The sequence below is a fragment of the Coregonus clupeaformis genome, chromosome 16 (genome assembly GCF_020615455.1).
Source record: "Coregonus clupeaformis isolate EN_2021a chromosome 16, ASM2061545v1, whole genome shotgun sequence".
In the NCBI taxonomy this organism is placed as follows: Eukaryota; Metazoa; Chordata; class Actinopteri; order Salmoniformes; family Salmonidae; genus Coregonus; species Coregonus clupeaformis.
In genome coordinates this window covers 25392725-25409365 of record NC_059207.1, presented here as the reverse complement: position 1 = coordinate 25409365, position 16641 = coordinate 25392725, and the positions used below count along the sequence as shown (strand labels likewise).

The 16641-nt window shown below is 41.5% G+C and overlaps 1 protein-coding gene across 2 annotated transcripts in view; it reads right to left on the bottom strand.

Annotated features, from left to right (window-relative positions):
• The window catches only part of LOC121584570 (hypermethylated in cancer 2 protein-like), a 66753-nt gene extending 53678 nt beyond the window's left edge, over positions 1-13075 (bottom strand). Inside the window, exon 1 of one of the 2 annotated variants that reach the window (XM_041900522.2) lies at positions 13015-13075. The gene's annotated coding sequence lies outside the window, so the exon portion shown is untranslated. The remainder of the gene's footprint in view (positions 1-13014) is intronic. The other variant, XM_041900520.2, reaches the window with a different exon arrangement.
• Positions 13076-16641: the final 3566 nt, after the last annotated feature.

The following is a 16641-nucleotide window of genomic DNA, read 5'->3' as shown; positions in this document are numbered from 1 at the left end:
TTATGAGGCATGTCTTACCTTGCTTCAAAGTAACCTAGCCAAAATCCAACCAAACGTGCAGGCAAGTATTTTATAAAAGACTTCCATTTGCCATTGAAACCAGTAGCCTTTTTCTCTCATGTTCTATTGGTTTTCAAATCAACTTTCTTTCACTGTCCAGTAGCCAAAGGCACAATCCTAGTCATATTAGTAACCCATGCTAGTTGTTGCATCTTTAGATCTCCCCTCTTTCTAAATTTCTAACTGATATTCTGTCAGATGAAAATCGCTCACAATGGTGTTTTTCCGCTAATTGCATTATGGAACGAACATGCGGGTGTAGTCTACTGCCTTGTGCGCTTTGCTGTGCTTATAATGTGAAGAAATAATAGTTTACCAACATTTTATGCTAAACGTTCTGATCTGTTGCATGAGCCTCATTGCTTTTTATTGTTTTTTTGGATGTAGCCTAAACCTCATGGTTGTATGAATTTGGAATCTATCGTCCCACAACTGTCCCAGAGTCAGTTTGGAATAGGCTTTCTTTCTCGCACAGAACAACAAGCTGACCAATAGAATAGGGGTATAGTGGATTCAAATAGGCTAGTGATTTTGCTGTTTGTTACTCGTCTTGTTGGCTGAGGAAAAGTAAATGTGGGCAGTTATTCTAACATAGGCGGCACGTGGGTTTCACATTTGGGGAAGCTAATTTTGACCATAAAAATGCACCTTTATAATAAAGCATTCCATGCATACACACATTTTCAGACTTATGTAAGGAAGCCTACTATTCCTTATGTGATGATTAAATTGGATAGTCATCATTTAGGCTAACAATATAACTATATTGACTTCTATTTACAGCAATAGCCTTTTGTTTTCCCAACCTGTTTTTCCACTATTGTATTTTTAAATATTGCAATATGCCTGGATGGGTCTCGCTGCTTTTCACTGACAGTCGCAACTCAGCAATCATTTATTTGGTATTTGCCGCACACTATTCCCAAATACAAGCATTTCATTTCACCCGCAATAACATCTGCAAAATATGTGTATGTGACCAATAAAATTTGATTTGATTTGTGGGCCCTTCCGACTGTAGGCTGTGCGATTTAAAACAATCCAGAGATCCACAGAATGATCCTCTGTGGACAAACGATGCTTTCTGGTGTAGTAGCCTATTTTGAATTATTTTCTTTATTTCTGTATAGACAGGAGTAAGCTTATTAGGATATATAATTTAGGCAATGTAATTCAATTTACTTTAGGGAAAGCTTAGCTTCCCCTAGCCTTATGGACGTGCCACCTATGTATTCTAAGATCTTCAAATTGCTCATAGAAATTCGGTAAGAATGACGCACGCCGTTGCATCCGAGTTCAATGTTCTGTTAAGATGAATTACCATAAAATAAATGTGATTTCAGTCATTCTGAGACCCATGGGTGGGCACCCTAATCAGGTTACGCAACCAATGCATATTGGTCCAGTAAATTGAATAAATGTCAGTTAAATTAAAACACTGCCGCTCAAATGTCCAGCACCACATTTTCCTAACAGAAACCCTGCAGTCAAGATGCTCTCTATGGTGCAGCTGTAGAAGTTTTTGAGGATCCGAGTGCCCATGCCATATCTTTTCAGCCTCCTGAGGGGGAAGAGGCGCTGTTGTGTACTCTTCACAACTGTGTGGACCATGTTCATTCCTTAGTGATGTGGATACCGAGGAACCTGAAGCTCTCAACCCACTCCACTACAGCCCCATCAACGAGGATGGGGGCGTGCTTGCCCCTCCGTTTCCTGTAGTCCACGATCAGATCCTTTGTCTTGCTGAAGTTGAGGGAGAAGTTGTTGTCCTGGCGCCACACTGCCAGGTCTCTGACCTCCTCCCTATAGACTGCCTCATCGTCAGTTGTAGAGCAGTAGAGCACACTAGAATAGAGTATAATGTACTCTACTGAACATATTTACAATAATAGCCGTGTGTAGAATAATACCCAAAAATATAAAAGGAGGATATTGTATATTTTACTGTGGAATTGCCCTAAACACACACCCATAGAGTGATGTGATGCGATGCTGACTAATGGAAAATAATTTCTAAATGTTCCTTCACCATCAATTTAGCTGTGATGTCTTGCTGTCATCATGGAGAATGAGTGGGCTTATAGCTAACAATCTCTGGGAGAGAGACACTGGGGGATCCAGAAGCAGAGAGGCCATTCTGTCTGTGTGTCTGTATGTGTAAGGGGAGTGTGGGAGGGGTTGAGATGGGGCAAGGCCAGTTTGAAACGCTAACAGTTAGCAACTACACCAGTCATTTCAACACTGCACAGGCAAGCCTGGTCTCTTTATGCCCTCAGATGTGTTGCAATCCTAGATGTTTTAGTTATACTATAAACACTCACGTCACGCACACAGTCATTCACACACAGACACACACACGTCAGAAATTATTTACATTTTGAGAAAAAAGGTTTGCCATATCCACATGAAGTTGAGCAAGAAAGTCAACCAGATTTTACCATCAATTCAAAATGAGGTCTTTCCATGACGTCAATATATACAGTGGGGGGAAAAAAGTATTTAGTCAGCCACCAATTGTGCAAGTTCTCCCACTTAAAAAGATGACAGAGGCCTGTAATTTTCATCATAGGTACACGTCAACTATGACAGACAAAATGAGAAAAAAATGCCAGAAAATCACATTGTAGGATTTTTAATGAATTTATTTGCAAATTATGGTGGAAAATAAGTATTTGGTCAATAACAAAAGTTTCTCAGTACTTTGTTATATACCCTTAGATGGCAATGACACAGGTCAAACGTTTTCTGTAAGTCTTCACAAGGTTTTCACACGCTGTTGCTGGTATTTTGGCCCATTCCTCCATGCAGATCTCCTCTAGAGCTGTGATGTTTTGGGGCTGTCGGTGGGCAACACGGACTTTCAACTCCCTCCAAAGATTTTCTATGGGGTTGAGATCTGGAGACTGGCTAGGCCACTCCAGGACCTTGAAATGCTTCTTACGAAGCCACTCCTTCGTTGCCCGGGCGGTGTGTTTGGGATCATTGTCATGCTGAAAGACCCAGCCACGTTTCATCTTCAATGCCCTTGCTGATGGGAGGAGGTTTTCACTCAAAATCTCACGATACATGGCCCCATTCATTCTTTCCTTTACACGGATCAGTCGTCCTGGTCCCTTTGCAGAAAAACAGCCCCAAAGCATGATGTTTCCACCCCCATGCTTCACAGTAGGTATGGTGTTCTTTGGATGCAACTCAGCATTATTTGTCCTCCAAACACGACGAGTTGAGTTTTTACCAAAAAGTTATATTTTGGTTTCATCTGACCATATGACATTCTCCCAATCCTCTTCTGGATCATCCAAATGCACTCTAGCAAACTTCAGATGGGCCTGGACATTTACTGGCTTAAGAAGGGGGACACGTCTGGCACTGCAGGATTTGTGTCCCTGGCGGCGTAGTGTGTTACTGATGGTAGGCTTTGTTACTTTGGTCCCAGCTCTCTGCAGGTCATTCACTAGGTCCCCCCGTATGGTTCTGGGATTTTTGCTCACCGTTCTTGTGATCATTTTGACCCCACGGGGTGAGATCTTGCGTGGAGCCCCAGATCGAGGGGGATTATCAGTGGTCTTGTATGTCTTCCATTTCCTAATAATTGCTCAAACAGTTGATGTTAAAGTTAAATGTCCAGGCCCGTCTGAAGTTTGCTAGAGTGCATTTGGATGATCCAGAAGAGGATTGGGAGAATGTCATATGGTCAGATGAAACCAAAATAGAACTTTTTGGTAAAAACTCAACTCGTCGTGTTTGGAGGACAAATAATGCTGAGTTGCATCCAAAGAACACCATACCTACTGTGAAGCATGGGGGTGGAAACATCATGCTTTGGGGCTGTTTTTCTGCAAAGGGACCAGGACGACTGATCCGTGTAAAGGAAAGAATGAATGGGGCCATGTATCGTGAGATTTTGAGTGAAAACCTCCTCCCATCAGCAAGGGCATTGAAGATGAAACGTGGCTGGGTCTTTCAGCATGACAATGATCCCAAACACACCGCCCGGGCAACGAAGGAGTGGCTTCGTAAGAAGCATTTCAAGGTCCTGGAGTGGCCTAGCCAGTCTCCAGATCTCAACCCCATAGAAAATCTTTGGAGGGAGTTGAAAGTCTGTGTTGCCCACCGACAGCCCCAAAACATCACAGCTCTAGAGGAGATCTGCATGGAGGAATGGGCCAAAATTGTACGTTTGCCCACTGACAAAGAAATGATCAGTCTATAATTTTAATGGTAGGTTTATTTGAACAGTGAGAGACAGAATAACAACAACAAAACCCAGAGAAACACATGTAAAAAAAATTATAAAGTTATTTGCATTTTAATGAGGGATAAGTATTTGACCCCTCTCAATCAGAAAGATTTCTGGCTCCCAGGTGTCTTTTATACAGGTAACGAGCTGAGATTAGGAGCACACTCTTAAAGGGAGTGCTCCTAATCTCAGCTTGTTACCTGTATAAAAGACACCTGTCCACAGAAGCAATCAATCAATCAGATTCCAAACTCTCCACCATGGCCAAGACCAAAGACCTCTCCAAGGATGTCAGGGACAAGATTGTAGACCTACACAAGGCTGGAATGGACTACAAGACCATCGCCAAGCAGCTTGGTGAGAAGGTGACAACAGTTGGTGTGATTATTCACAAATGGAAGAAACACAAAAGACTGTCAATCTCCCTCGGCCTGGGGCTCAATGCAAGATCTCACCTCGTGGAGTTGCAATGATCATGAGAACGGTGAGAAATCAGCCCAGAAATACACGGGAGGATCTTGTCAATGATCTCAAGGCAGCTGGGACCATAGTCACCAAGAAAACAATTGGTAACACACTACGCCGTGAAGGACTGAAATCCTGCAGCGCCCGCAAGGTCCCCCTGCTCAAGAAAGCACATATACAGGGCCGTCTGAAGTTTGCCAATGAACATCTGAATGATTGAGAGGAGAACTCGGTGAAAGTGTTGTGGTCAGATGACACCAAAATCGAGCTCTTTGGCATCAACTCAACTCGCCGTGTTTGGAGGAGGAGGAATGCTGCCTATGACCCCAAGAACACCATCCCCACCGTCAAACATGGAGGTGGAAACATTATGCTTTGGGGGTGTTTTTCTGCTAAGGGGACAGGACAACTTCACAGCTTCAAAGGGACGATGGACGGGGCCATGTACTGTCAAATCTTGGGTGAGAACCTCCTTCCCTCAGCCAGGGCATTGAAAATGGGTTGTGGATGGGTATTCCAGCATGACAATGACCCAAAACACACGGCCAAGGCAACAAAGGAGTGGCTCAAGAAGAAGCATATTAAGGTCCTGGAGTGCCTAGCCAGTCTCCAGACCTTAATCCCATAGAAAATCTGTGGAGGGAGCTGAAGGTTCGAGTTGCCAAACGTCAGGCTCGAATCCTTAATGACTTGGAGAAGATCTGCAAAGAGGAGTGGGACAAAATACCTCCTGAGATGTGTGCAAACCTGGTGGCCAACTACAATAAACGTCTGACCTCTGATTGTCAACAAGGGTTTTGCAGAGGGGTCAAATACTTATTTCCCTCATTAAAATGCAAATCAATTCAAATCAATGTGTTTTATTGGATTTTTTTGAATGTTATTCTGTCTCTCAATGTTCAAATAAACCTACCATTAAAATTATAGACTGATCATGTCTTTGTCAGTGGGCAAATGTACAAAATCAACAGGGGATCAAATACTTTTCCCCCTCACTGTATATACAGTATCTCACAAAAGTGAGTACACCCCTCACATTTTTGTAAATTTGAGTATATCTTTTCATGTGACAACACTGAAGAAATGACACTTTGCTACAATGTAAAGTAGTGAGTGTACAGCTTGTATAACAGTGTAAATTTGCTGTCCCCTCAAAATAACTCAACACACAGCCATTCATGTCTAAACCACTGGCAACAAAAGTGAGTACACCACTAAGTGAAAATGTCCAAATTGGGCCCAATTAGCCATTTTCCCTCCCCAGTGTCATGTGACTCATTAGTGTTACAAGGTCTCAGGTGTGAATGGGGAGCAGGTGTGTTAAATTTGGTGTCATCGCTCTCACACTCCCTCATACTGGTCACTGGAAGTTCAACATGGCACCTCATGGCAAAGAACTCTCTGAGGATCTGAAAAAATGAATTGTTGATCTACATAAAGATGGCCTGGGCTATAAGAAGATCGCCAAGACCCTGAAACTGAGCTGCAGCACGGTGGCCAAGACTATACAGCGGTTTAACAGGACATGTTCCACTCAGAACAGGCCTCGCCATGGTAGATCAAAGAAGTTGAGTGCACATGCTCAACGTCATATCCAGAGGTTGTCTTTGGGAAATAGACATATGAGTGCTGCCAGCATTGCTGCAGAGGTTGAAGGGGTGGGGGGTCAGCATGTCAGTGCTCAGACCATACGCTGCACACTGCATCAAATTGGTCTGCATGGCTGTCGTCCCAGAAGGAAGCTTCTTCTAAAGATGATGCACAAGAAAGCCCGCAAACAATTTGCTGAAGACAAGCAGACTAAGGACATGGATTACTGGAACCATGTCCTGTGGTCTGATGAGACCAAGATAAACTTATTTGGTTCAGATGGTGTCAAGTGTGTGTGGCGGCAACCAGGTGAGGAGTACAAAGACAAGTGTGTCTTGCCTACAGTCAAGCATGGTGGTGGGAGTGTCATGGTCTGGGGCTGCATGAGTGCTGCCGGCACTGGGGAGCTACAGTTCATTGAGGGAACCATGAATGCCAACATGTACTGTGACATACTGAAGCAGAGCATGATCCCCTCCCTTCGGAGACTGGGCCGCAGGGCAGTATTCCAACAGGATAACGACCCCAAACACACCTCCAAGACGACCACTGCCTTGCTAAAGAAGCTGAGGGTAAAGGTGATGGACTGGCCAAACATGTCTCCAGACCTAAACCCTATTGAGCATCTGTGGGGCATCCTCAAACGGAAGGTGGAGGAGTGCAAGGTCTCTAACATCCACCAGCTCCGTGATGTCGTCATGGAGGAGTGGAAGAGGACTCCAGTGGCAACCTGTGAAGCTCTGGTGAACTCCATGACCAAGAGGGTTAAGGCAGTGCTGGAAAATGATGGTGGCCATACAAAATATTGACACTTTGGGCCCAATTTTGACATTTTCATGTATATATGAAAAATTATTTGCCCACTTTCAGATTAAATTTTTTTGCATATTTTTGATACTGAAAATCTAATATTAGATAAAAGGGAACCTGAGTTTCCAAATAACAAAACAGTCTGATACTTATTTTATTTATACAATTATCAAAGTTATGCAACACCCAATTCCAGTAATTGCCCCCTTACACTCAATAACTGGTTGTGCCACCTTTAGCTGCAATGACTGCAACCAAATGCTTCCTGTGGTTGTTGATGAGTCTCTCACATCGCTGTGGAGGAATTCTGGGCCACTCTTGCATGCAGAACTGCTTTAACTCAGCGACATTTGTGGGTTTTCAAGCATGAACTGCTTGTTTCAAGTCCTGCCACAATATCTCACAACATCTGGACTTTGACTAGGTCATTCCAACACTTCAAATGAGTTGCTCTTTAGCCATTTTCATGTAGACTTCATTGGGTGTTTTGGATCATTGTCTTGCTGCATGACCCAGCTGCGCTTCAGCTTCAGCTCACAAACGGATGGCCTGACATTATCCTGTAGAATTATCTGATACAGAGCAGAATTCATGGTTCCTTCTATTAAGGCAAGTCATCCAGGTCCTAGGCAGCAAAGCATCCCCAAACCATCACACTACCACCACCATGCTTGACCGTTGGTATGAGGTGCTTACTGTGGAGTGCAATGTTTGGTTTTCGCCAGGCATAATGGGACATTGTTTATTAAATAAATGAAATAAGTATGTAATTGTTGTGTTACTTGTTCCCTCAGGTTCCCTTGATCTAATATTAGGTTTTGGTTGAAGATCTGATAACGTTCAGTATAAAACATTTGCAAAAGTTGAGAAAATTAGAAAGGGGGCAAATACTTTTTCACAGTGCCTTCAGAAAGTATTCATACCCCTTGACTTATTCCACATTTTGTTGTTATTTTCACTCTGTCATTTAGGTGATTATTGTGGAGTCACTGCAATGTTGTTGATCCATCCTCAGTTTTCTCCTATCACAGCCATTAAACTCTAGTTGTTTTAAAAATTACCAATGGCCTCATGGTGACATCCCTAAGCAGTTTCCTTCTTGTCCTGAAGCTCAGTTCAGAAAAATCCCTGGTCCTTTAATAATGTTTACATACTGTTTTACTAATTTCATATGTATATACTGTATTCTACTGTATTCTAGTCAATGCCACTCTGACATTGCTCGTCCTAATATTTATATATTTCTTAATTCCATTCATTTTGATTTGTGTGTATTGTTGTGAATTGTTAGATACTACTACACTGTTGGAGCTAGAAACACAAGCATTTCGCTACACCTGCAATAACATCTGCTAAATATGTCTATGCGACCAATAAAATTTCATTTGATTTGAGGGCTATTGTAAACGGGCTATAAAATCCTTCATAAAATCTAACTCCTTAAGAGGAATTGTATAGAATTCGTGAGAATAAATACTGGTGAACAGGTGCAGTGACCCCAGTGTTTTACTCCTGGTGGGGGGGGGGTCACTTCATTTACAGTGCCCCTGCGCTGGTCCAGGTGACACCCCTCCAATTAAGCCCCCGTTTTCAATATGGTCAGCCATGATGTACACAAATAGAGAGAAGCCCACCACAAACAGAACCCTGCCCGGGGTGGAGCAGGCAAAGAAAAGAGCCCCATCCATTTCATCACAGGCGGAGTACGCTGCTTATTCGTACCCCCAGACAGACGTGCCACGTGGTTCAGCGAGAGAAGAAAGGATATGCGTGTCCCCCTCCCGTTTTACCCTCACACACGCAGAGGGGCTACCCAGATCTCAGAAATAGCAAAATAACCCATATTCCAAGACATCTGTTCTCAAACGCAAATTATTGTTAAACAATAGGGCCAATTGAACTGATCTGAAAACTATGGAAAAGTGAGAGGCACAGTGAAGACCTATTCTCAACCAGCCATGTTGTGAATTTCTGCTATGGTGTGGATGTTGCACTCTTGAGGGGTAATCCAAAGGGTACAGGAGGCAGAATGGTCAATCTACACATAACAAACACACACTCCTCTAGTCCCCAAAATTCATCCCCTATCTTCATAGATACATCCCCTATCTTCATAAAGATAGCCCATTTAGCAGACAGGACATGCTAACGCCCATCCCCATTAACCCTTCATAAGCTGCTACCCACTAGGCTAACAACTACTAACAGACTACAGAAAACCGTTTAAAAGAGTGGGCCTCAATCAACACAAGTTAATTTTCAGCCAAAAGCCATTAATTCACTTTACAGGGGGAAAGGCTTAACACTTGCTTGTAAGATAACTCTGCGGAGTACCGAACTGGTACCGACGAAACTGCCGTATCTACTTGTAGAATAGCAATGCTCGTCATTGGCCGGGAACTTGACTTTGAGCCAGTCAGAGAGCACTAGTCTCCACGTGGGGGAGCCGACAGAAATGGGGTGAAATGGTGCCGGAGGAGATAGCTGCCGTTTTACAGGCTCCTAACCAATTGTGCTATTGTGTGTGTTTTTTTTGCGTTATTTGTAACTTATTTTGTACATAATAATGTTTCTGCCACCGTCTCTTATGACCGAAAACAGCTTCTGGATATCAGGACAGCGATTACTCACCTTGTACTGGACGAAGATTTTATCTTTAACTAGTCGGACGCAAAGGATTTACTTCAGACACCTGACAACGCCCAAATCCCCGTCAATCGCAGGAGAAAGAGATGGAGACATTGGGGACGTAGGTCGGGGTGCCGTGTAAGGATCATGTTAGAATCATCTTTGGCAGCAATTACAGCTGTGAGTATTTCTGGGTAAGTCTAAGAACTTTTCACACCTGGTTTGTACAATATATCCTCATTATTATTTTCAAAATTCTTCAAGCTCGGTCTAATTGGTTGTTGATCATTGCTAGACAACCATTTTCAAGTATTGCCATAGATTTTCAAGCCAATTTAAGTCAAAGCTGTAACTCAGACAATTAGGAACATTCACTGTCTTCCTGGTAAGCAACTCCAGTGTAGATTTGGCCTTGTGTTTTAGGTTATTGTCCTGCTGAAAGGTGAATTCATCTCCCAGAGTCTGGTGGAAAGCAGACTGAACAAGGTTTTGTACAGGCTTCCTTCTTTTCACTCTGTCAATTAGGTTAGTATTGTGGAGTAACTACAATGTTGTTGATCTATCCTCAGTTTTCTCTTATCACAGCCATTCAACTCTGTAACTGTTTTAAAGTCATCATTGACCTCATGGTGAAATCCCTGAGCGGTTTCCTTCCTCTACGGCAACTGAGTTAGGAAGGACGCCTGTATCTTTGAAGTGACTGGGTGCATTAATACACCATCCAAAGTGTAATGAATAACTTCACCATGCTCAAAGGGATATTTAATGTCTGCTTTTTTTATTTTACCCATCTACCAATAGGTGCCCTTCTTTGTGAGGCATTGGAAAAACTCCCTGGTCTTTGTGGTTGAATCTGTGTTTGAAAAGCACTGCTCGACTGAGGGACCTTACAGATAATCGTATAAGTTGGGTACAGAGATGAGGTAGTCATTCAAAAATCATGTTAAACACTATTCGTCAACACAGAGTGAGTCCATGCAACTTATTATGTGACTTGTTAAGCAAATGTCTACCCCTGAACTTATTTAGGCTTACTATAACAAATGTGTTTTAATTAATTTGTAAAATATTTTGAAAAACATAATTCCACTTAATAATTTAATTAACTTGCCATTAGCCATACTGCCAGTGCCAGTTCGCTTGCTAGCTAAAGGTTGCTAAATGGTTAGCATCAGCACTTTGTACATATTTTTTTTAATGCAAAACACATAATTGAGGCTGTTTTCGCTCTATCTTGAAAACTTGACTGCTGACATATACAATTCCTAAGAATTGTGTAACATATACTTTTTTTTTGCTTAGTGTCCCTTTAAGTTTGTCAGAAATAACTCAGGTAGTAGAGATGCATTTAATGGACAGCTGATGTGTATCCATGCAATGTTGCAATCAATTGACAAAGGATGATCACCTCCTCACACACGTTATACCTACAGTGTATCCGCTACACACTAATGTCTGTGTGTGTGTGTGTGTGTGTGTGTGTATTGACCCACACGACCAGCACTACGATATCCACAGTAAGGGACAGAGGGCATGTTAGGGTAAAGATCCTTATGGTCCCACTAACAGATCCCTCTCCCCTTCACCTGCCTTCAAAGACTGCACACCCTGCAGGCTATCAGCACAACATTCCAAGGACTGTTTCCTCTCCTTAAACAACAACCCTGCCCTGAGGAGGTTTAGCCACTGAACAAACCATACGACCCAGGCAGGAACAAACAAAGTGCTGCACGTGCCAGCTAAGCACAATCCATAAGTCCCAGGCCAACATGTCAGCAGAACATATAGCCTAAGTCCCCTTCTTATAGCCCACACACTGTAAACCATGACCACAATGTACACAGGACACACTGTGTGTGTGTGTGTGTGTGTGTGTGTGTGTGTGTGTGTGTGTGTGTGTGTGTGTGTGTGTGTGTGTGTGTGTGTATACACCTGGTTGCGACTACACACCATGACATTCCAGCTATTGATTATCTCCTTGCCCCTTGGTACTTTAACAACACAAGTCACCTGAGCAGGCTATTAGCCTACACACCCCAAAAAAACTGCTCAGAAAAACTGGTAACATAGCCTAAATATATTGGCTATGAGTAAACAACATTTACAAAGTAAACAACCCGTTTTGTTTACTTACTTTTTACATTTTTATGAAAATGCCAAATGACTGAAAGGCTTGGTTACACATTATGCAACATAAGCCTGGCTACGTTGCTACGTTACTACAAGCGTACCTGCTTGGCTACAACGTAACAATATACATTCGCGGACTGCCACAAAGCTAGTCGATGTATGCAGCTGTAGAGCGGTCACATCATCATAAAAGCTTCACTAGTGTAGCGTATTTATGTAGACAACACTGCGAGGAAACGTACTATGTGTTCTCGTTCATCAATTAAAGTGCCATGTTGTATCAATAAATGGACTATAAGATAGATAAGGTAAACAATGCTGTGTTTAGCATCATGTAAGGCATGCGCCTAACGTTACATCTACAATGTAAACAGGAATGAGAAACGCTCGTCAAAATAAAAAGCTGCCGCCAAATTCGATTTTGGCCTAATTCGATTTTGTAAGGTTTAGGAAATGAACATGACGATGAATGTCTACTGTAGCCTATCTGAATCACATAATTGCATCCATAAAAGGTGTTGTGATCAACATAGCCTCGAAATCCAAATATGAAAAAGGCATTCCCATGAGTAATACAATACATATGAAATGGCGTGTACCATCGAAATCATTTAATTATTAAATAAATACAAATGTGTTTAGAAATGAGGGAGAAACGTAGTGCGCAAGTTAAACTAATTGCATTGAGATCGCTCCTTTCTTTCAGGTTTCCAGCTAGTTTACCCAAGCATTAAACAGTGGCAGGCTATCCTCGGGGGCACCCAACATTGCGAAATAACATAAATATAAACCATGTTATCCTATCTACAAAACCAAAAACGTTTGAAAATTCATGCTGTGCTCGACAGCAGGTTTTCAAAGCTGTTCATGCAGACAAAAATGGAGCTGACATCTTGCCAAGCTGGTAGAGCCAGTATAGGCACCATAACCGAAGCCCTTTTTGTTGGCACGCGATAGAAAGCCACCACCACAGCGAAGATCATTTGCGATTCATCCCCCTGTGCGCAATCAATCGGTTCACAACCGACAATAAACCCTCACTATCATACTATCCCACGCATCGGAGAATAAGAGAAATAACGCTTAGATACCTTATTACATCGGTAGAATCGTTCTCAATTTACCATCCTCTTGCTCATCTCACAACCTTCGGGACGCCATGTTGCAAGCTTGTGACGTTGGGCTTTCTCACCCCTGACCCAAATTTGAATAGAAGCCAAACAAGAGCGGAGGAAAGGGAGAAAACATCGGGCTCTTTCCTCCTCGGGGTGTTACATGGCGGTTTGCGGAGTGTCGGATTTTTCAACACGAAGCTCCTTCGCAATGTAGCTCGGCGTAGCCTAATAACGTTTCCCATATGCAGACGATAGGATACTGTGAACCTGGTCTAGGCGTATCACCCACCATGGTGCAAAACGCTACTTTGTATCACATCTGTCGATTTGTAGTCATACCTTGATTAGCAATACAAGTCTTCTATTTCTCACACTAAGGCCGTAGACAACTTACATTAGGCAATTTCATACTTTTGTGTTTTGTAATTGTTTGTAGGCCTAATTGCAAATTAACCCTACATGCTCCAAAACTCAAACGTAACATACATGTGTAATAAGACGTTAATAGTGTTATATTGACTGGGCATGATTAGTAGGCCTATAAAGTCTCCAATAGATCAATGCATATTGTCATCATGGTTGGTTTAAATTAGGTTATTTTCAATTTCAGGGGAACCGTGGCAGGCCTTGTGGGCAATTTCATACAACAAGACATATGCGAATGAACGCTTGGGATTAGGAGACCGCTCTGTGGAGTGTATGGTTTAATTTCCTTATCACTATTGGGATATTGTAGGCCTGCAGCCATTAATTATATCAGGTCGTAGACTAGGCCTACATAATGATAGCCGACTAAACTCAACTCCACGATTTAAGATGGTTGAGCGTGACTGGAGCTCCGACGTCACATTAAATTATGTTTTTATCACAAACTACTGATTTCAGCACCCAGAGAATAGCCCGTAATTACACAAAACAATGACTAACATAACGACCGCCGAAATAGGCCTATAATAAAATATAATATCAATGGCATTTGTAATTGGCAATCTACAGTTTCCGCCTAATCTAACATTGTGACACTTTGCTTTGATTTTGCATGGTGTTTTGAATAGTGTGGTCATTGAGTATTTAGTCTGTAAAGTGTCCCTTACAAAACATTTTAGCCAAGAATGGAGATCCCTAGCACCAGATGTTCTAAACGGAAGTGAGGTAATCTATTGGCCTCACCTCGTAGCACACATCAAATGGCCATCAAATGAGTCTGAAGTTATTTTGGAGCGAGTTAAGTAATTCCATTTTTTATTTCATTAACAAGACCCGTGTAAATGTAATATGTTATTATTCAAATGAAAACAAAACTACTGAATTATTCGTTAATTTATTCATTCTCTCTGGTAAATTTTACATACACAAAAACAAATATTTGAAATCTGTCCCCAAATGCAATATATTTTCACTTGAAATCTAATATTTAATAAAATCTCTAGAATTAGTCAATAACAACAACAACAAAAAGTATTCTTACAACTCTGTCATTTGTTTTATACAATTGGTTTCATACAACTTTTATACAATTGGTTCCCGAGTGGCGCAGCGGTCTAAGGCACTGCATCACAGTGTTTTTGTGGCGTCACTACAGACTCCCTGGTTCGATTCCAGGCTGTATCACAACCCGCCATGACTGGGAGTCCCATAGGGCGGCGCACAATTGGGCCAGCGTCGGCCGTGTTTGGCCGGTGAAGGCCTTCATTGTAAATAAGAATTTGTTCTTAACTGACTTGCCTGGTTAAATAAAAATAAATTGTAAGCCCTGGCCTTATCTTATTTTATTTGAGGTGCTTTAACTTTTGAAACTGTTGTCTAGTGATTTAAATTTCTTGTTTTTGTTTATTTGTTTTATTTTAATGTTATTTTATGTTTCTTTTTTTTGGGGGGTTATTGTATTGTAATTTGAAATGTAATTTTAAAAAAATATTAAGAAAAAATTGCCACTTCGGATTACTGTAAGCACCCTGGAATTTTTTTCATTGCGCCACACTGAACACAAAACTGACATTGCTGCTTGAAATAAGTGATTGCTTAGAATAGCTGCAGACATTTCATCATTTTAGTCCTAGTTTATGACCTGTCAAGGTATTGTAGCCTAAAGAAAAAATAAGCTACTTTTAAGGATTTTAATGTTGGAAGGTGCCGCAATAGACTAGTAGGCCAACAGTTAGGTGATGTCATTGTGGGAGTAGCCTAGTGAACAGGACCTTTCATGCGTTGTGCGAATAATTCATGGCCATATGGGATAGTTCACATTCCACGGATGGCTCAAGGAACAGGCCCAGCCCATTTTAATGGCTCGGTGCCAAGGAGCTCTCCTGACACTCTGCGGTTTCTATTAAAACTGCATCGAACAATATAGTCCCACGACCGAAGCACTGACGACAGGACACGACCTCCTGTCGGAGTAGTTTCCTAAAACAATTGAGGAAGATAATGATGATAAAGAGAGTGAATATGATTGCATTCACCTGGATACGGCTGATGGACTCCGCTGGTGCCAATATGATATGCTACTGTTTGCTCAATTGGGAGTTGAGTAGAAACAGATTAGATTATTTTCTTTGTCTTCTCTTTTCAACAATAGCCATTTGCTTACTAAACTGTTTTTCCTAGATTGTATTTTGAAATATTCCCATAGACCTAGGCCTATTTAACTGCTTTTCACTGACCACTGCAACTCAATAATCAGCTATTTGGTGGGCTCAGTGGTGGAAAAAGTACCCAGTTGCCATACTTGAGTAAAAGTAAAGATACCTTAATAGAAAATGACTCAAGTAAAAGTGAAAGTCACTCAGTAAAATACTACTTGAGTATAAGTCTAAAAGTATTTGGTTTTAAATATACTTAAGTATCAAAAGTACATGTAATCGCTAAAATATAATTAAGCATCAAAAGGAAAATTATTATTCATTTCAAATTCCTTATATTAAGCAAACCAGAAGGCACAATATATATATTTTTAACTTATGGATAGCCAGGGGGCACACTCCAACACAGAGACATCAGATCAGAGGCAGTAGGGATGACCAATGATGTTCTCTTGATACGTGTGTGAATTGGACCATTTTCCTGTCTTGCTAAGCATTCCAAATGTAACTAGTACTTTTGGGTGTCAGGGAAAATGTATGGAGTAAAAAGTACACTATTTTCTTTAGGAATGTAGTGAAGTAAAAGTAAAAGTTGTCAAAAAAATAAATACTAAATTAAAGTACAGATACCCCAAAAAACTAATTAAGTGGTACTTTAAACTATTTTTACTTAAGTACCTTACACCACTGGGTAGGTTATTTGCAGCAAGCGCTTCCAAAATTGCATGCTTAAAACAATCCACAGCTAATTTTTTTAAAGAAGCTAATGCTCTCTGCTGTAGTATTTTGAAGGATTGTATTTATTTATGCATAGGTACGAGTAATCATATAGCTCATTTAGGCAAATTTAATTACATTTACTTTAGGGGAAGCTTATCTTCCTTTAGCCTATTGGACGCGCCGCCTATGCCGACATCAATGTGAAGGTAACCGGTGCATAAAACAGCTGGCTTTGAGGCTTACAAGGCCGAGTTCAAATGCAGACATAAAATTCAAAGCAATCGGCGCACTGCCTAAACGG